The following is a 22,484-nucleotide window of genomic DNA, read 5'->3' on the forward strand; positions in this document are numbered from 1 at the left end:
TTTGATGATCTCAGAGATATGCAACTGAATACTTCTGATACACCCCCCCCCCATCCATGTTCAACTGCTTTTTGCACCTTTTTTGTTTTTTGGGGGGTTAGGCCCTTTGTATTACAGTATATCCCTGTGGCGTCTCACAATATTATCTATTTTCCTCATAAATGGATGATATTGTCTCACAAAAGGAATCCTAGATTTTTTTTTTGGATGATAACACTTCAGGTTGACTTTCATGTTTGACACTTTCAAGTATTCTTTGGGGATACCCTCTGGCTTCAAACCTTTCCTCCATCTCTTCTATTCTTTGTGCACACCTTGTTGGCTCAGTTAAAATATGTTTAACCCTTTCAAATTTGCATTCCTGTATAGTTAGGTACAGTAATATCTATGTACAAAACTAACAAATTGTCTTCTAACAATGTATGTAATATCCACAGTGTCATTGTATAGTAACTGCAGAGGTTATGCCTACTTATATGTATCTATAATAAAATCAGATGACATTTGTACATTTTATAATACAGAGAGATCATGATCATATGATGAGATTTCTTCCATATTCAGTTCAGGTCTGCTCAACATTAATCACCAGCAATGTGAGACCACTGTGGGTGCATGGGCTATTCAGTTTTGCTAAATTATTCATGGGGAGGTTCAAATCCCCTTACTGGTTACATCCTCTTTATATTGCCAATTTGACGCATGGCAAGTAGAGGATGAGAAAGCCTTGGAGTTCATTCAGTACAGTTCAAGATTTATTGATAAGGGACATCTGAAAAATGTAAAGGGGTTTTTGTTATGTGTGGGGGCAGGATATTAGGACATTTACCAATATACTGTACATCATTCTAAGTTATGCATCTCTTTCTTGAAACTCAAGAACAATGCCCAGTGGATATTAGATGTAAGAAAGTTCTTCCCGCTTATCAACATTAAGCATCCTGTTGTATGATATATACTTTAACTCTACATTAGAGCAGCTATGTACATACAATTTAAAGAGAGACATAATGATAAATGTGTATATCCAGTGAAATTAACAAGCCAATGAACCAAAATGGTCTGTGCATTTTTTGGCATTTAAATTTACATTAATGTTAACAGGCTGAGCCTAAGCGGGTTTGAAATGTGTTTTGTTGGTACACTTAAAAAATGACAGTGGTGATATTTTTTGATAATGATCTGTCTGTTACTTCTGTGCCAGCATCGTCTTCTAACCACAGAATGCTGCTTCTATGCAGCGCGGCCGGACATGTGAATAAGCCCCACTAACAGCGGCGGCGCGGCCGTATCGCGGAGAGCCGGCATCGATTACGCAATACATGCTGCCGGCTTCTGCTATAGACAGGGGGCGTTCTGGGGAAGTGTCTGCTGGCCCCCTTATGAATAACGCCGACTGCAGCTCCCCAGATATGAGAATCCGACCTCTTATTTTGTAAGAGGTTGGATCTGTTTAAACCACCTTTCCGAGCATAGATTTTAAAAAAATTGCTGGGGAGAAAGAGGTTAGGGAGAGTGTTATGGGGGACACATTTGGGAGGGGCTATTTCGGGATGACAGATCCTCTTTAAATTTAAGTTAAAATTGAATATTAATGCGGAACCAGAATGATATGTCTGGAAAGCTTTGGAAATGCCCTATCCAATACTGCTTGTACATTTTGAAAATTTATTTTATCTCTTATTAAACAGAGAAAACAAAAACCATGAATCTGAAGTACACTGGCAGTTCTCTTGTAGACAATAACACTAGTTTAACCCTATACTATTGTTAAATTTAAACCCTTGCTAGGTGATTCCTGCTATCATCCCCATGCCTGGTCCAATACAGGTAAGGTACATATTTCATAAAACTAGCAAGTCCTAGTAACTAAAGAATGAGAGCAATTTCCTTTTTTATTTCCTTTTTACTGTATTATTAACTTTCATATAAGCAGATCTAGAGTTATAGCACTGTATTTACAGAGGCAATTTCCAGCCCATTCTTCTGACAGTTGTTCACTTTCTGTGTTAAGTTATACACAAAATGTTTGCATCACTATCGCGCTGCAAATCAATTCGGGAATTCAGGAAAATACAAAGGGTTCTGCAAAGTGTTAATGAAAGCATTCTGTTATAGATTTGGCAGTACCAGTCTTGCACAGAACAAATTCATATCCATTGCAGGATGAATTCCTACAGACATACTTATTTGTACTTGCCAAGTACACAGCATCTATCATTTAGGAAGAAATCAGATGCAGAAATGTTACACAAAATGTTTACCTATTGTGCAATGTGTATGTTTGCAGCTGTCATCTGCAGAGCAATCTCTAGCTACATCTTTCTGTACAATAAGCATCGTGTTCCATGACACTTCGGATTCAATATTATTTATTTTTGTGATGGATGGAAAGAGTTATGCAAGCTAGAATACATAAATCTCCAAGATTTTAAACAGCTCAATTTTGGAATTTGAATATTTTGGAGAATAGAATTTTTTACCGTCAACAAAAAGTAATAAAGATAAAATGTATATAGTACATACTTTTTTTGAATTGTAATTTTTTTTTTTAACACGCCATATTAAAGGCCACTTCTGAATAAATCTTAGATATGTCTCTGCATGCATATGTACTTGTACCTTTGCCTCCTTTTGCAGCCTTTCTCTATTCTCGGCATTCTGACCTTAAGTCTCCACACGCCTACACTGCCGACTTAATTGGCAGTCTCCGTAAGGAGAACTTTGAATTCCAGACCCTAGTCAAAAGCCTCTCGGTCTATGAAAGGACATGAAAAAACATATGTCATATAGCAGAAAAATACTTTATTAGATAAATACATACCACTCCACCAGATATCCAGACATGCACAATAAAAACAATTAAAAACGGTAAAAGAATATACCCATAACAACCATAAGAGGGATTGAGACAACTGATAATGTCCTAAACCAAGGCCCCGTATTGAACCCTCTCTACAACCTACTGTCAATATATATTACATATTACAAATAACAACAAACAACCCCTTAGAAAGCCACTGCTTGTGGCAATACATGTGGGGCATTATTGCCCTCTCTCCCTCTCCTGCATATGGTAATTATTTGTGGCAGACGTAAACATATATATGTGGTTCATTACATACCAATTGCAATTTCATTATAGGCAGACCTAGGTGCATTGTCATCTTGGTGTCCCAAAGGATAGGTCCTTACATATCCTCATCATACTTTTTGTGGCTTCAGATTTTTACTGAATATATAGAAGACTGTGTTTATATCTGTTGTAAAGAGATTAGCTCTCGAATCGCCGTCTCCTGGCATAGACGGGCACTTTTTTGGAACATCACAGTCACAGTCCACTCCAGACAAGTTGGGTGCAACTAGCTGCAACCAGTTATATTAGCTTCTTTGAAGCGGGAACGATGGCAAAACAAAACAATGCAGAAATAAAGTCCTAGGCCATCTGGTCACTAATTATACAATACATTCGTTTCTTCACTGCCAAAAAACTATACGTACTGTACAGCTTCCCAACCCCAGCATACAGAAATTGGCATCACACATAAGGTTTTTCCAAGAGCTGCTGCTGCAAGCCCATCTCTCCAGACCCATGCCTCTCGTGTGCCCCCACGCCCCGTGACATTTACTCACCTGTCCTCACTCCTGCTTCCAGTCCCGTGGCCGTGCATCCCCATCTCCTAGGGCACATGCTTGCCAGCTTCAGAAGATTTAAAGGGCCAGCGTTCCGTTAATTGGTGCTGGTCTTACCCAGAATCCTATGTAATACACCCGCTCCCCACACACCCTGCTGGATCTTCGTCCCCGACTCTGATTTCGTGCTGCCCTTCAAAACCTCCTGCCGACCACAATCCTGCCTAACATCTGTTTACTATCCCTTGGCTGCCACTTCAGACAAAGTCGCCCCTGTGGTACCATGCCGCAACAAGTCCAAACCGCTTTGCAGCGGTCTCTGATGAAAATCAGGTGCCACTTAGATTCTGGTCAAAGGTGTTGGCTTACGTAATCGTCCATGGTGGTCCAGTGGGTCCACTACCCCTAGAGCCTGACACCAGCTTTTGGCTTCCTTAAAAGTGTAGGACAAAAAACTAGGGGAAACATACACACAATTTAACACTTTTCCCCTAGTCCTGTCACACTGTATACTATGGTATATCTCCATGATACCATCTTTATGAAGATTCACGTACCTCCCACTTGTTGTTATTTCTAATATGTAATATATTTCGACTGTAGGTTGGACAACGGGTTCAATAACAGGTCTTGTTTACAGACATTATCAGGTGTCTCAGTCCCTCATATGGTTGTTTGGGGTATATTGTTTTACCTTTATTAATTGTTTTTATTGTGTATGTCTGGTGTATATATTATGAATTGTATGTATATCTAATAAAGTATTTTTTTGCTACATGACTAATGTTTTTTGTCATGTGCTTTCATATAGTTTGTTCCATATGCCTAGCTTTCTATTTGTTTGTTTGATTTTGTGGTGTTAGTCCTATCTTGGTACTGATAAAAGCCTTTCACTCAGCCAAACCAGTTCCCCGCGCTGACAAGACCCAACAAGGTCGAAACAGTGCTGTCTACAGATGGGAATCTGTTCCTTCTGAAATAGATATACTGATTTTGTTTTAATACCACAACATGTCATAAGGCTCCTTGAAGGTCCTGATGCCAAGGGAACTGCCTTACAAGGTAGCTTTAAGATGCGTGTTCTCCCTCTCTGTCTCTGCTTTACGACGTCAATATGTCTCCCTCTCTTTCCTATTACACTCTGTATATACTAAATGAGACTGGGAGAGGAAGGGGTAAGGGAGCAGAATAAGTCTTACTTTGAGCACTGCTGAATTAAGCTTCAGCAGCAGAGATGTAAAGAAAATACCATGGAGGGTCTGTACATACAAAAGTAACTATCAGGACTACTTAATCACTTGAAGAACATACAGGAATTATGTATAAAGCGGTAAAGGCACTTGGGAAACTTATGTAAAATGATCAACCCATTTAAGCTCAATATTAGCAATTTAAGGGGTTGTCCAAATTGTAAAAGATGGCAGCATCTTTGTTCAAAATGTAAATAACCGTGATACACCAACCATGCTGATCTGGTGGTCCCTATTGTTCTTAAGGGTAACTTGTCAGCATGAATTAACCTTATAACCCATTAGATCAGTATATTGTGAAGCAGGTTAACTCCTTTATAAATATTGTTTATTTTATGGTTAAATGGTGTGGCATTATCCAGACAAACAACCTTAAAGTGAGATGGACGTATAAAGTTAGGGAGGTTTAGAGTTTGTCAATGAAGTAAAACCACCTACACCTCAAATTGCTATTTACACTACATAAAATGATTGAAGTTATTCATTAGACTTCTGAAGAGTTAGTTCATGATGTCCCTGGACTCAGGGATGTCAGTTACAGGGGAGGTGCCGTTCTGAGGGAGAATTTTCGGCCTCCAAGACTTTATACAAAGTTTACGTGTCATGTCAAAGTTTATTTTCTTGATGGTGCCACCACACTGTGGCATGAAAGAAACATGATCTAAAAGATGCTAGGATACTTGACAACATACATGTAGTGGTTTATTAGATCAATATCTGCTGCAGGTTTAAAGTTTAAAAAACATTATACACTTTCTTAATCTCCCAGCTATTGGTGGAGTATTGGGTAAACAGCTATTTACAAAGAAGGACATGAGAACATATTCCTTTTTGTAAAGTATATTAGTTATTACAAAGTGTCACAAATTCACAGAATTCAGCCCTTAAGCTCCATCCACTTCCACAAAATGGAAGTCCTAATGCTAAATTTATTCCATGCGTTCTGCACCCAGCCAAGCCACTGCCACCACCCATGAGTTACTTATACCAAGAAGGCCGTAGGCACCTCAACCACACAGACAGTGCACACTGATGATTCCCACAGAACATGCAATCGCTACATATACTATGTTTAATAACCTGGTAACATAATCCCTTAGGAAACTTAGATTCTGTAAGGCTACAAGAAGAGCTTAAGTTAACACTTTAATATACATAAAAAATACAATACACTCAAAACAAGCTTGTCAGATTAAAATAAAATAAAAAGAATTTAAAACCAATATACATACGAAACATACAAACAGTTATGGGACAAAAGAAAGGGCATACCCTTACTATCAAACAGTGAATGGAAAATTGTCCGGAGGACAGGGCATAACTTCGGGCCAGCCTTCTAGTGAATAGAGTTCTCAGAACTGAACAAGGCCATGTGATGGTTTCTCTAATTTAAACCCAGTAGGGTTTTGACCCCCATCCCTGGCTGTGATGTCACTGTGAGGGGGAGTTTTTTTTTTTTTTTTTTTAAACTCCCTTGCTTCAGAGAGGGACTCTCTGCGTCTGGGGTTTTATTAAAACCCAACAACTTTTGATTGGAACATGGCAGATCTGTGCCATTGCTTCCAATCACTAGGTACCCTGCTAGCCTTCACCCCATACCAAACTTGGGATGTCTAGGCCTAAACTTAGGGGTGTTCTGCAATTGGCTGGGTTTCCCTGCAGCTAGGCTTTTGATACTTGGGCCATGGGGGTATCAAGATCCTATAACTCTCCACTGCAACTGGGGACCCATAATTATTAATTATGCCCAGTTATGGACAGCTATGATATCTGTCTCTCATAGTTTTTTGGCAGGAAAGCAAAACACAGGTCCACTATTCCTTTGATCTCTTCTTCTCCAGAGATAAGCTAGCAGAGTTGTAAAAGTAATTAACATTTGCTCCTTCAATCAGTCATAAATTTAAAAAGACACAGTGAAAGAAAAAATAAATGTACAGTTGGTGCAATATTATCATACAAAGTTTAATTGTATCATCTTTACTATACATTTAGGAAACTTTGCAAAAGAAAGAGGCACAAAACACAAAGAAAATTTAGTGGCAAATGGTTAATCAAACCTGTTATTAACCCTAGAATGCATACCTGGGGCCTCGCAGGCCCGCTCTGTTAGTTTTTTTCTTTTTACTGCAAGACTGCTTTAGTTAGAATTCTGAAAGTCTAGGTATTCCTCAGTTATATAGTTGTTAGTCATTTCCAGTTGTTCATATATTTTTATGTTACAGGCATTTCGGTATAATAACTCTTTTTTTGTGAATACCCCATATTTACATACCTGGGGCCTTTTAGGCCCGTACTAGGTTTACATGTGATCCTAAGTCTTTTTGTCTTTTCTGTTGCTGGAGAAAACTGTGACTTAGGCTGCATTCACACTGCCGTTGCCCGCCGTACCGTAGCGGGCAATGGCAGCGTGCGGGGAGAGGAGGAGGAGGTGAGCACAGCTCACCCCCGCCCCTCTCCATAGGGATACATGGCGCACGGCGCCGTATTACGGGAAAAGATAGGACAGGTCCTATCTTTTTCCCGGGTATGGAGTGGTATGGTGCCGTACGTGTGCTGCACTGCACCGCTCCCGTAGGGCGCTGTGCGCCCATTGCAGTCTGTGGGGGATGTATATCGGCTATATATACGTCGGCCATATATACGTCCCCCATACGGTCGTGTGAATGTAGCCTTAGTCTTTATGACTCTGCTGTTGCTGCGCAGAGATTCCTGAACAGGAAGGAGGAAGGAGTCAGTTTTCTTGTTTCTTGAAAAAGAAACTCTGAGCTCCAAAAATCCAAAGATTTCCACTTCACCTAAAAGAAAGTGGTGACCTGCTGAAGGTGAGAGGAGGGGGCTGCACAGACACTAACAAAGAGTCTACAACCCTTATTGTAATCATTTTTTTTCATTATACTTTACTGACTTCTAAGGTTACAATGGCACCGTCTACATCCAGGGGTTTGACTGACCAAGAAATCAAAGCAATCATTTTTGATAGACAGTCCTGTGTAAAATACTACAATTTCATCTTCCAGATGTTGAATTACAGATAACATGTGAAAGATGTTGCGGTCATTAGTAGCATCATGTTTACTGCATGTTTTAAGCATGTTTACTGCAAATTTTATATATATATATATATATAAAAAAAAAATTTTGGCGCGCGTTCACACGTTGCGTTTTGGTTGCCTTTTCATTGCATTTGAAACGCATATACAATAGCTGATGAGGTGATTTGCCCAATTGCATTACCGTTTATGTTTGTAAATGCAATATTAACGCATGTGTTAACAAAACACATGCGTTAACACATGTGTTTACAGCGCGTTTACGATGCACTTTGTAAACGGAAATGTTAACAGTGATGTAATTAGGCAAATCACCCCTCCTCAGCTGTTGTATATGCGTTTCAAACGCAATGAAAATGCAAGTCAAAACGCAACGTGTGAACGCGCCCTCAGCCAAAAAAACGTTATTATAAAGAGTTATATCGAATGAGTATATTGGGCGTTTTAAGCCCGTTCAGTTGCTTTATTGTTGTTTTTTGCACAAAATGTTTTGAATTATTCTTAGGATGCATTTTCACTAGTGCTGGTGTCTGCCAGGAGGTGATCCGTAATGGATATGATCTCTTGGTAACTCCAGTTAAGGTTGCCGAAATGCCCGGATTCTACCAGCCTTAGCTGGGGACACCAGGTGGTCAGATCCAGTACAGATCCCATCCCGGCAGACACCAGCGCTAGTAGAAATTCATCCTTACTTTGCATTTTTCAAATAAACTATAAAAAGTATTTTTATTTGAGTTATTCCATGTTATTTGCACACGGGCCTAAAAGGCCCCAGGTATGTAAAAGTGTAGATTTTGATGGTCATGCATTCTAGGGTTAACCACCAAAGAGCAGTGGGGAATCCAACAGGTGAGTTTTTATTTTATTATTTGGAAAAATTTATCAAATTTTTTTAAAAACATTTTATAAATAAGTTATCTTTGCATAAGGTCTCTTGAGCCACACCAAGGAGAGATTAGGTAAATTGGAAAAGTTTGCACCTCTACGGCATGTTTAAATCAATCAGGGTTTTAGTTAATAAATGTAAATAACTGATAAAATAATCGAGATAAGAACTAGTCCGTTCACATAGAACTCCATTTCTTCTCTTTACATATGATTTCAGTAATAGATATTACTATATACTTTATAAGTAGTCCACACAACATATATTTAGCTCAGACTATTTTTAGTCTTGATGCTTAGCTAAACCTCTGCTCTTTGAGAATACACAAAATCTGTGTGTTAGTTTAGTGGGCATGTTTTACAGGTTTTCACTAATCATTGCTGAATTACTATATTTTGCTCCTCAGCCTGCAGAAGCAGCAGGCCTTCAGGCTAATTAATAAATCATCAACGCATTTGTGGTGTGAAAAATGAAATATTTATGCTTGCCAGAGTAATATTTCTGTCTTGAAGCCCCATGCTCTGTTGATGCCTGATGGAGTATGAAGTAAATACCAGCTGGTGTAGAATGAAGAGAATTTAATTACTTTCTATACGTTAACTGCATAAAGTGTATATATATATATATATATATATATATATATATATATATATATATATATATATATATATTTATTCATGCTATCCAAATACAAAGAAAGAGAAAGTACTCATCTGCAGAGTCACTCTCTGTTAGCCACACAACATAATTGTATAATCAATACAATCAAAACCATTTTGTAGCAGAATAAAAATATGAAATCACTGGAACAGGAGCATCTACAAGGAAATGCAGGAAATGCAAAGAGTAAAAGTCTACTCAAACTCAAATGGGGCACAGAATAAATCATACAAATATGTATAACAATGTTTAAAGTTTGTTGCTGCTTAGTGGGGAAGAATTATATATTATTAACTGTCTTTTGCATTGTGGTGGTCCGTGAAATACAACCAGTGCATTTTTTCTCAGGCCAAAAAGGATTCTTGTGTAGCCGGCCTTGTGTAGAACTGTGACAGGACAGAAAACAACTATAAACACTGCATCTAAATGACCTAGGGTCAGGAATTAAGAGTTTACCTTATGGAAACTTTGCCAATTAAGACCACCTTGCAAGCTTGTGGAGACTTATAACTCTACTCTCTACTAGGGGATTCTAGGAAATATGCAAATACATTTTTCAGAATGGGATAAGGAAAACTAAGCTTTTTTCGCTACCTTGTAAGACAGCCCCCTTAACATCAAGGATAATGCTGGATTAAAGACAAACCAATATGTCTATTCCAGAAGGAACATATTGTAGACAGCACAGTTATGATGTGGTAGTATTTCTTCAGTACAGAGAACTGGTTTAGCTGGGTGAGAAGGGTTGGGAATTAACAGGGTTTTACCACGAAACAATTTAGACCCTTTCCACAGGATCCAAAAATATATATGGAGCAGCACGGCCATGTGCGCCTGGCTGCTCCACTCATCCTAGGGAGTGATGAAGGGTCCGAAGGGGGTACATCAGACCACCCATTCTCATGATCTATGGAGGACCAGAGAGTATTCCAGGATCACATGGATCTTCTCCTTTAAAACGAATCCTCATCCACATTGGGTAGACGTAAGTTCCCCGTCCGCCTTCCTTCACAGAATACTCCTAAGTTTTCCCTGATACCAGCTATCCAACTTTTCTTCGACAGTATGGTGCGAGATATCAAATCTTTACAGGTAAACAATATTGGATCTCGCAACCTTACCAGGGCCGAGAATAACATCATTAGGAGGTTAAAGATATCCTGATGGTAACTTTGGATGTAGAGGCCCTTTACACGAACATCGCTCATCATTTGGGTGTAACGGCCGTGGAATACTTTCTGAATGAGGAATCATCTGGTGACCGTAGACACGACTCTTTTCTTTTGGATCTACTGAATTTCATATTACAGCACAATTATTTCATTTTCGACCGAACATACAACAGGCAAGTATCCGGGACGGCCATGGGGGCTAGATGTGCGCCCTCTTACGCGAACCTCTTTTTGGGGTGGTGGAAGAGGGCGCACGTCTACCCCTATCCACTCTTTTCACAGCATGTGAGGAGCTGGTTCTGTCAAAATTTCGCTACAAAACAATCAGTTGGTAACATCTTTATTTCGTAAGAAGACAGTGACCAATAGTCTGCTCCACTTTCAAAGTTTCCACCCTGGACACATTAGACGAGGGATCCCGGTAGGACAGTTTTTAAGATTAAAACAAAACTGTTCTCTGGAGATGGATTTCAGAAATCACGCCCGTGAATTGACACAAAGATTCAAAAACAGGGGATACCCAAAAAAAACTTTGCCACAGGCGTATCTTAGGGCACGTGATTCCAATCGAAAAGATTTGTTGTCAAACAGACCCAAAAATAATTCCGATTATCCCAGATTGGTGACAATCTTCTGTGCCCAATGGTCTAATGTACACTCATTATTGTCCACCAATTGGAACATTCTATTGAATGATGACCGTCTGAGACCATTTGTGCCTAAAAGTCCACCCCTGACAGCTCAGAGAGCAAAGAATTTGAAAGATGTACTCACTCGTAGTCATTTTGAGGGCCCGACACGCCATATAGGTGGTGGAGAAAGATTGAAGGGCTCATACCCATGTGGCTCTTGCTCTATTTGCCCTCTGATGCAACCTAGAAAAAACTTCACTAACCCCCTGAATCAAGAGACTTTTGCCCTAAGGAACTACATAAACTGTAGGACTCGGAATGTGGTATACGCTCTCATTTGCCCTTGCAACAAAGTTTACGTGGGACAAACCTCTCAAGAATTACGAAAAAGGACACAACAACACTTGTCCACGATAACGAATGCCACTACCCACTTCCTACAGAACAAACCCCTGTCTACAGTGGCGGATCATTATAGAAGGTACCATCAAGGCAAAACGGGGGGCATCCAGGTGGTGGGCTTGGACTGGGTTCGTCCCAACTCACGCGGGGGGGGGGGACACAACACATGACCCCGGCGCTTTTGCGCACTGAGAGTCGCTGGATTTTTTCTTTGGGCAGCCAAGTGCCCTCTGGTTTGAACGAGAACCTCCTGTTCACTGGGTTCTACAAGCCCCTTTAAACTAATTGGTACTCTGTGTACATCATGCTTGGTTTTCTTTGTACTTATTTCATTTTGATTTCAGTTTACCTTCGGAGTCCATAATCGTATGGTTTGAACATGATGTCTTCCGATTATGAAGCTGACATCTCATATGCTCCTGAACTCAGTAAGTACACGTAAGAGTGTTTATTGTCCACGTGTTTTGTCTTCCCTTTTTTGGTTCATGTTTTACCCTTTTTTTTTCTACTTTTTTCACCCTCACAATTTTCACTTTTTGGAATCCTTACTTGCTTTTTTCATTTTTCATTCGTTTTTTTGATCCCCCAAACATTGGGGTGGGTTGCCCACCTCTCTTAAGTCACCTCACATGCTGGCGTCCCTCTTTAATCATATACGGGTTATATATTCATTTTACTTTTTCTTCCGTCCATCACCTTTAGCTATCTATGCAGCTCGCTATTATTTTCGTGTTACACGATGAGCATCATTGTTCTTGTAAGATTGTCTATTTATTTGTTTTTCTTGCTGAGTTTCAGGTTCATATACAGAGCCTTATCTATTCCAGTTATAAGGATTATGCACCATCATGGATCACCATCGGATTCTGTAGTTTATTCTGCAACTGACAATTATTTCATGATTGAATATCTGGCTGTACGGGCCCCATGACCTCCAGTCTCCGTGTTTGAAAGAAATTGGAACCAGGACTATGTTGAAGGCCACTTTGCCCCTCATTTGCTACTTTGTAAATATTACCCGAGTATTCATGTTGTCGATATAATCTCTCCCTCTCGTTATGCATTCAACTTAGTACCTTTTTTGTTTTGAACTTACCGTAATGCATAGTATTTACTCAGTGCTTTTCTGTCATTGCAGCTGACACTGATGTCGGCCATTCACTCTCGTAGTGCCTGTTTTTTGTATATATACACTAAGTATATATCTATTTTATTTTAGTATTACTTGTGCATAGATATGGTTCCCCCTTTCTGGGGAGTGTGGTTGGTCTCATACTGCCACGGTGTCTGCGCACCCTTTACCATTCTGGTTGGGATTATATTATGCTTTTATTACGTATTATTGATTCCATGAACACCTGCTGCTTCCAGATGTCTTTGCTATACAATGCAGATTATCTTACCTCCACGATTTTAGCATATTATCACCTATTACAGCTTGTCACATATTTCTATATTAATTGCTTCTATATTCTATTTTTGAGGTTGTAGTAAATTTAGGGTTATTATGCCATACATTGCCTACATATGTGTTGTATTGCATTCACTTTTTGATTTTGTTCCGCCATGATATTGTACATTGTGGGCTGTTCGCCCACACCTTCTCTTTTCGTCATTCATATGCGCTATATATATTATTCGGCATTTTATATCACCTACTACCTTTATTCATAATTTGTTCTTTCTTGTACCGTAATTTATTTTTTATGTTTATATATGGATACATTCTCAGTACTTTGCATTAGCATATTCAATTTGTTATATACCCCTCATGCAGATGCACACCTTTTAGTGCAGGTCTGCATTTCGTCATAAGGCAACATTTAAGTAACTGGCGTCGTCACTTACTATGAGTCATTTGGTTGGCACATTTGGTGCACTACACACATTCTTCACCTTCTTTTTATTATACATATGTTAATTAGCTCCTTTATGTTTTTACTCATGCCTGTGACTCACGTCACCTACACATTTCCTGGTGTAAAGCGCTCTGCATAAACTTAATCCGTCTCTATGGCCGATCACGTGATTGTTCACGTGACAGCCCTACTTCCGCTCATGCGCAGTGCATTTTCATTCACGCCGAGCGTTCCATGTGTTAGCCATCGCCGCAGGTATGTGTGTGACCAATCACATTCTCGTCTTTGTGTGGCGGGGGACCTCTTCTTTGCATATAAACAGGCCATTGTTCTCATACCATCACTTACCCCTGAGGAAGTCACCGGATTGGTGACGATACGCGTGGGGCTCGCTCCACTCCCTATCAAGCTGACTTGCCTGCCTTTCTCATCCCCCGTTACCTGGCACCATTTGTTCTACTAGGGGTATAGTATGAGTAGGCTTTAGGACACTAAAGTTCATGCACTTTTTTGCACAGGTCACTTTAATAACATTTAGGTAGCTACCTAGATGTTATTAAAGTGACCTGTGCAAGTGACCCTATCATCTACTGCCATACTGCAGTATGGCAGTATATAGGGATTTTCCTCCTCATTCATTACAATGTGCAATTAGCACATTGCAATGAATGGGTTAAAATGAGACAGCTTTGGGCATTCGTGAGACCTGAAGCTGTCATGGCAACGGATCGCCGCTCCCCGTGACGTTCCCCGTGACATATGCTAGCACCGATCGCTTGTTTTACCGGTAAGCCTTTGCTGCAATATGCAACAAAGACTCACCGTCTATGGAGAGGGCTTGGCCTGCAAGCCCTCTCCATGCTCTGGGACCCGATGCGCGCCGTTCTAGTACGGCGTGAGTCGTTAAGGGGTTAAAGGGGTTTTCCCACAAAACAACTTGCTGATCGTGGGGGTCTCAGTGATGAGAACCCCACAGATCATCGGCTGAACAAAGAACGAGCAGGCACTACCAAGGTACAAGAATGATGCAGCATCCACGCATCCCAATAGCTAATCCAGAAAACCAAAACAAGAGAAAAGTTGGATGCGTACACAGGATCAATTAATCCAACAAATTTTTATTGATACATCAAAAGACAATATATATCACACAGGACAAAAAAAGGTTAAAAACACTTAAAAATACACCCTAAAGATTTATGAAAGCTACCAAGGGCAGTGATGCCCTGAACTCCCGATCTCAATCAACACATTGCACAAGTATACAAATGGTAATATCAAAATGTCAAAGTCCACATCAAACCCCTTTAACCCCTTCCCGACTCACACCGTACTAGAACGGCGCGCATCGGGTCCCAGAGCATGGAGAGGGCTTGCAGGCCAAGCCCTCTCCATAGACGGTGAGTCTTTGTCGATCAGACAACCTAGGGTTGAAGTACCCTAGGGAATCTGAAAAATAGTAAAAGTAAAAATAAAAGAAAGTTATAATAAAAAAACCTAAAAATTCAAATCACCCCCCTTTCCCTAGAACTGATATAAATATTAATAAAACAGTAAAAATCATAAACACATTAGGTATTGATGCGTCTGAAAATGCCCAATCTATCAAAATATAATAACACCACCCACATCTCCGTACACTGAAGTACAAAAAAGTTATTGGCGCCAGAAAATGACAAAATCCCCCAAAAAATTTTGTACAGGAGGTTTTAATTTTTGCAAATGTATGAAAACATTATAAAACCTATACAAATTTGGTATCCCCTTAATCGTACCGAACCAAAGAATAAAGTAAAGTAGACATGTCATTTGCGGCACATAGTGAAAGCCGTAATATCCAAGCCCACAAGAAAACGTTACAAATGTCTTTTCACCATTTTCACTGCATTTGGAATATTAAATACCGTCACTTTGAAGTGCAATTTGTTAAGCCATCACAGAGCTCTTTATGTGAAAAAACTAAAAAAGGCCAAGTCGTTAAGGGGTTAAGAATTTTTCTTAAGGAGAACTGTTTAACCCCTTTAAAACCAGGCCATTTTTCTTTTTGCATTTTCACTTTTCTCTCCCCGCCTTCAAACATCTATCATTTTTTTGGGCTTTCCATGTAAAGCGCTGTTTGAGGGCTTGTTGTCTGGGTATCTTATTGAACTTGTACTTGGAAAAAAATTGGTGAAATTGGTGAAAACTTGTGGGTTTGATTTTTATGGCTTTTACTGTGCATACCAAATGAAATACTTTTTGATTCTTGGGTACATGAAGCTGTGATGTGTCATTTTTTGTGGGATGAGCTGAAGTTTAATCTTTGCTATCATTTTAGGGTCTGTATGACCATTTGATCAGTTTTTATGAAATTCTTTATATATTACAAATTGGCGAAAAAGTTTCATTTTGAATATTTGGGCACTACTTTCCATTACAGGATTTAATGCTGGGAATAACAATTTTTATATTTTGATAGATTAGAGGATACCTAAGTGATGTTTATGATGTGTACTGTTTGTTTATATATCAGTATTGATCCTAATATATACTGTGATACTACAGTATGGCAGTTTATGGGGATTTTACACATTATCTAATACAATATGCCACTGGCACATTGTAACAGATCTACAGAATCCATACAGTCTTGGGTCTGACAAAGACTGAAGCCTGTCATGGTGACAGATCATTTCTCCCAAATGACTTCACAGGAAGCAACAATCTCAACCAAGCGGAAATAAAATGGTTGACTCACTAGCAACGATCATGGGTGTTCCTGGTTGGTGCCTGCTGTAATATGTGTTTGCAGCAAACTCCAACCTTGTATAGAGAGCCAGTGAGCCCTTTTTATACACACAAAGCTGATGTGCCACTGTTTTTCTATTTATGGTTCATGAATTGTCTTTTGCTCTGGCTGAGCACCACCGCACTTTTGAGAGTTGTGCAAGAAGGCTAAAACAACCCTGCCAAGAACGACGCCAGGTTATATTGAAGAATTTTGTTTGTGGTTGGATGGTGCTGGGCCACTGCCTTTCTCTGTGGACTGATTAAGGTTTCATAAACTTAATTTTTGTCTGGATTTTTCAGCTTCTCCTTGCTGTGATTTATACATTTTGTGGGTGAGCTCTGTGTTTGTCTTCCTTGGTGGATTATAAAAAAAGTAAAAGTACTCTTCTGTATTATACCAAACATATGTTCCTGAAGCTTAACAAGAATATATGTATCATGGTTTCCCACCCATGTCCTCAGCCAGAAGAACCTTTGTTAATAGTAAATAAATCCATTCAGTGGGGTAGATTTACTTCATTTGCTTAAATGCTTCATGATGGCCATACGGCAATATATATGTGATGATTGCATACACCCTGTTCAAATAGCACATTTATAGACATCAAGACAGTGGCTCACTTCAAATGGTAATATCTCCTGCACCAAGGAACCTAGAAACTCATCTCTCGTGTCCTTTAACTTAAACAGTGGATATCTTTCGTTCTTTGCCACCTAGAATACACCTTTAAGATTCTGTCACCTACAAACACCTCCAGCCTACTGGTCTTACATGACAAGAAAAAATATTATGATATATGAAGTGATTAATTTAAAGAACAACAGAACTTCAAAAAATAACCAATGACCCTCAGCTATGAAGGGGTTAATATTTAAACAGCACCAACCTGAACTAGGAAGGACATTTTCAGTATTAGTTTTTAGAACCTTTCATAATATGTATGTAATCAGGGGGACTAGGTACAGAAAAATGGACAGGACTGTGAGCCTTAAATCTGAAGTCACCAATCTTGCCCTACTTAGTTGAAACTATCCTAGGCAGTGTCCAGTAACTGGTTTACGATCCCTTTCTGTGCCAAAGTGCAACACACAGAGACAAAGACAAACCAGTACAAACAGATAAGAATAGTCACCAGAGCCAAGTCACAATACTTCCTCAGCAGCATACCACAGACAGAGGATGTTAAAATTATAATACTATTTCTATTTTAAAATAGCCATTTTTGAATACATGGATAGAAAATGTGCTTACATACATTTGTTTTTTTTACATATTTTTTAAAGTATTCTAAAAATATTTTTTTACACACTACTACTTGTCATGCCAAAAACTAGCTGTTATATAGGATTTGCCATTAAAAATAAAAAAACTGGCTCTTGGTATGGAGGGATGAAAAACTAAAAAAAGGCTTGATCGCAGAAAGGCTAGTCTCGGAGTATTTAAATAATAATCTGTTCATGTAACTCTTTGTACAAGAGTTAAGTTATTGCCATGTCTGTTTCCTTGAGCCTGTTCTGTCAAATAATATTCCTCGGGTGAAATGCAACTATTTTTAACCACTGTTTAATAAAATTAGTTTAGCTGCCAATTATTTAAAAAAAAAAACTTCTTATTGGGCAGTGTGGTTTTAGTTTCTTCAATAGATAAAACATCATAAATTATCACACACAACTACGTCAACTGTTTCACACATCTATTGGGCATCTAGACAGTTGCACATTTAATTTTTCCCTTGGAAGAAAAACAGTTAGCATCTTGTTTAATCAAAGTTCATGTGTGAAATTTTGAGCCACATTTAAGTGGTTTCTAATTAAAAATAAAGTACTCTGTACTGGCGCATTTACAATCACAAAATTTTCCACAGTTGCTGCCTGTGACTCAGGGAACGTCTTAGACCACGTTTTGAGCTGAAATTTTCATCTCACGCTTTCCAAAATCCACTTATTACCCACCATATCAAGATCCATTGTCTTCTGCTGCTATGGCAGTTGGAAGCTGAACAGTGACTGGTTGCTGCTCTGCCAAAGGTCATTAATATGAGCTCTGAGATTTGATTGGTTACTATAGGCAATGAGCATAAGACAGAGATACACAGATAGGGGGAAATTTAGGCAGTCACTGGACTGAGAGTGCCCGAGACACACAGTCACTGGAATGAGAGTGCCCAAGACACAGAGTCACTGGAATGAGAGTGCCCAAGACACAGTCACTGTTAGAGATTTTATAAACAGCTGTGCAAAAATGAAACTTGAGCTTGGATTGGTTCCCATGGGCAACTAGAGCAGTTCTACTCTCAGACTCTTCTGATAAATCTCTCCATAGACAAAGTGACAGAGACAGTCACTGGATTGAGAGTACATATAAAATATTTTTGCTAAACCATTCTATTTTGTTACAGCTAAGAGAAGTTATTTACTGTCCCAGACAATGCCAGGAGCTACAGCTAGTATAAATTAAAAAAGTGAACTAGATTTTTAGAAATCAGCATTACATTCCAAACTCTCTGAGGAATTCAGAGGAGAAGGATATCAATTTACATGATAATTGTAGAGAACAGAAATCTTAAGTTAACCCCTAACTGCATTTGGACATTCCTGGATATCCAGCAACAGTAAGGGGAGTATGAAAAGGGCTCACAGCATGAGCCCTCTTCATACTCATGGGTCTTTGCTGCATAATCATTTAAGTTCCGGTTGGCACCCACGTGACATCAATGGGGTGAGACGATTGGTTATCAAGACAGCTTGGAGTTTGACAAACTCCCAGACTTGTCTTTAAGCAGCATCTTTAACTGTCTGTGATTAAGAAACCAATACACATGCACTGCAAAATACTCATAATCTACAATACTGTAGTATTGCAATATATGGTGGGAGTGATCTGACACCCTAGGGTTCAAGTAAAATACAAAAAAGTCAATGCTCAACTCCTTTTCAAAAGAACAATTACATCTGCTAAAAGGCTGATATCATCAATCTGCCAAGTTCAGAAATGGAAGACCTTCGCCATTGCCTCGTGCATAAGTCCCAATATATGATCCTTATAGGCAGGCCTCCAAGACTCACTAAAGATAAAAAGAGTTTATTTCTTGTACTCACAAAAGCATGTTAAAGTTGTGCATCTAAATCCTTCAGGCTTCTTCCGGGTCAGAGCGTTTGACGTAACCATAGACGTTTAAATACAATCCACTTTTCCATACATAGTGCTCAACCAATATATACAAAAAATTACACATTATCTTCATTAAAAGTGCCTTCCTTACATATAGCAATCACTTAAATATAGTCAAAACCTCATATATGAATACCTGTCTAACCCTTCCTAGACAGAATGGGATATCGCTAGCTATCTGGTATATGGAGAAAACAGAGGCAGGTCATTTGACCGCTCTCCATATATTCCTTGTTTTATATTATAAAAAGTTAATTCCATTGTTCCAACCTCAAAAAGAAAACACATACTAAACATAGTTGCAAATTATTATGCTAAAATTTACATTCACAATGAACCAACCTATCATAAGCTTAGAAAAAGACCAAAAATGGACAAATCAATTCTTAGAATTTGAGAAGTCCTACTTTTCTTAACCATTTCCTCTCAGGTCCACCAGCCAGTGTCTTGAATCCTTCATTAACTTATAAACCAACTATAAACCTTCAAGAACATACCCACAGTTCCGCCAATCAGCTTCTAAGATGTGGTGCCTATAAAAAATGTTGGTGTTGTAAATACAGAACTTAGGAGTATAAGGGAGTAGTAAAAAATATATTGGTAATAAAAAGGTTAAAACTTATGAAATTGGGGAGTAGTTAAAAAGCAATATTTGTTCTGTCAAATATATGATTATTTGTCCATGTGGTTTAAGGTATGTTGGAAGAACGGGGAGAAAACTAAAGGTACGCATAGGGGAACACCTGAGAAATATTAGGAAAAGGGTTATTACTCGGGTAATGAACTTTACAACAGCATGGTTTATATATTGATTTTGAGATGAAAAGTGTTTTGACGTAGAACGTTTATGCATCAGACTCTTTGAGAACGATTCTGATTGGTGAGAAAAGAAGGAGTACTTCAAAGACGATAGTGTCATCTGTGTTTTTTAAAAAACGCAGTGGGGACTAGTAAAAGAAGTTTAAGGGGCGGTACCACATCCTGGAACCCAATTGGCTGAAATGTAGATATATATATATATATATATATATATATAGGTTTATAAATTACTGGAGGAGTCGAGACACAGGCGGACCATGGAGGAAAATGGTAAAGAAAACCAACGCTGCTCTTGGGGCGTTACCTTTTTCTAAGAGTTAATCGGTTCACAGTGAATATTTATTTTAGCAGTATTTTAAGAGTATATGGACAGCAGTCAAATGAACTTGTGAAGGAAAATGTGACATTTCGGACCCCCGAGAGGTAAGCAAGCTCAAATGATTATACGTTTATAGACACTCCCAGAACACATGGGTTCTGGAAGGTGCTGGAAGTAATTTAGATTTTGCACAAATTCCGGATATGGCACAACAATAAATCACAACCCTGAACGTCTGAAAAACCCATTTCACTAGCCTCAGTTAAACAGGGCCTTATAAACCCAATTAAGCTGGCACCATTTCTCCTTTAATATAAGCCCAATCTGTAACGTAATTATATAGGTGATGAACCAAGCCGGTAGCATGTATATAAATCAAAACATGGACATGGGGATTCATGGATTGGTACATGGTATTAAATATAGAACCTTGGAGAAGTCATAGCTTCTTAAAGGAGAATTCCTAGGGTCAAGGTTCTGGTATCATTGGATCAGGGGTGAATCCCTGGATCGCATTGATACCAAAACTGACCCAATTGCTATGGTCCCATCCCGAGATATTTATAGCTCTGTACCCAAGGATGATAGAACCTAATTTCATATCTATATGATACCCTGGTGATACAGATTCCAAAAATGCTAGCCCTTGAGCTGAGATGGACCATAACTCCATAACCAATATGTTTTATTGGGATTTTTAATAATCCTTTGTCTGTTTTCAAACAAAATGGAGGGAGGTCTTTGAGAGATGCCTGGAGGCGCTGCGACTGGGGAATTCCTTTGAAGCTCAACCTCCTGTAGTGCTCAATTATGCTACTTGAGGTGAGGCTGGAGGGAAGAGGGAATTTGTACCAATGCTGATGACCTGGCCATTTTCATCAAAGACCTGCCTCTGTTTTCTCCAAATACGAGATAGCTAGCACTACCCCGTTCTGTCTAGGAGGGATTAATCAAGTGTTCATATATGGGTAACTATATTTAAATGATTGTAAGGAAGGCACTTCTAACGAAGATAATGTGCAATTTTTTGTATATATTGGTTGAGCACTACGTATGGAATGGTGGATTGTATTTAAGCACCTATGGTTACACCAAAGCTATGCCCCGGAACCTGCTTTTGTGAGTAAAGAATAAAACTCTTTATTTTTATACTTGGTCTGCATCTATTTGTTCTTTTATAGTATCTATGACAGGTTTCGGACAAGAAAGTGTCTCGGATAAGGACCATATGTTGGGACTTATGCACGAGGCAGAATTAGCCTTTTAACTGATGGAATAGTTCTTGTGAAAAGAAGTTGAGCATTGACTTTGTTGTATTTTATTGTGTTTTTGGGCTTCAGTGAGATCGTGCTCTGTGCAATTGCTCCTCCAAACAGTTCTCCCATCTCAGGGTCAACATTTTTTAGGGTTCAAGTACCCTAGGGGGTGTCTACATATACTGCAAAAAAAAAAACGATTAAAAAGTAAGGTATCAATTGTTGAAATGTATTAAAACATAATAAAGCCTTTATAAATTTGGTATCACTGTGATTGTATGAATCAAAGAATACATTTGAGGTGTAATTTGGAGCACAGCACAGTTATTTATACTTGTTATCTAGATTTCCAGGGCACAGTATGGAATATGAAATACTGTCACTAGGAAAGAAAATTTGCTGCTTAGAAAACAAGCCTTTATACAGCGGAAAAATAAAAAAGGTTATGGATTTTTGAGGCAGGGGAACCAAAAAAAACAACAAAAAAGCCCAGCGGCGTTAGGGATCTTCACACTTAATTTAATTCATCTGCCATATACATACATTTCTTTAATTGGATGTTACTTAAAAAAAATTACCTGCGTAAAGATAATTTCCCATAAACA

General features: G+C 38.9%; 2 long non-coding RNA genes across 2 annotated transcripts in view; one reads left to right on the plus strand and one right to left on the minus strand.

Moving 5' to 3' along the window:
• The window catches only part of LOC140106665 (uncharacterized), a 141,846-nt gene that overhangs the window by 45,530 nt on the left and 73,832 nt on the right, over positions 1 to 22,484 (minus strand). The gene's annotated exons all lie outside the window — the stretch shown is intronic.
• LOC140106514 (uncharacterized) lies at positions 1,791 to 13,304 on the plus strand. The gene is made up of 3 exons (XR_011850794.1): positions 1,791 to 1,830; positions 12,030 to 12,113; positions 12,484 to 13,304. It is a non-coding gene; the product is annotated as an uncharacterized lncRNA (long non-coding RNA).

The sequence above is a fragment of the Engystomops pustulosus genome, chromosome 11 (genome assembly GCF_040894005.1).
Source record: "Engystomops pustulosus chromosome 11, aEngPut4.maternal, whole genome shotgun sequence".
Taxonomy (NCBI): domain Eukaryota; kingdom Metazoa; phylum Chordata; class Amphibia; order Anura; family Leptodactylidae; genus Engystomops; species Engystomops pustulosus.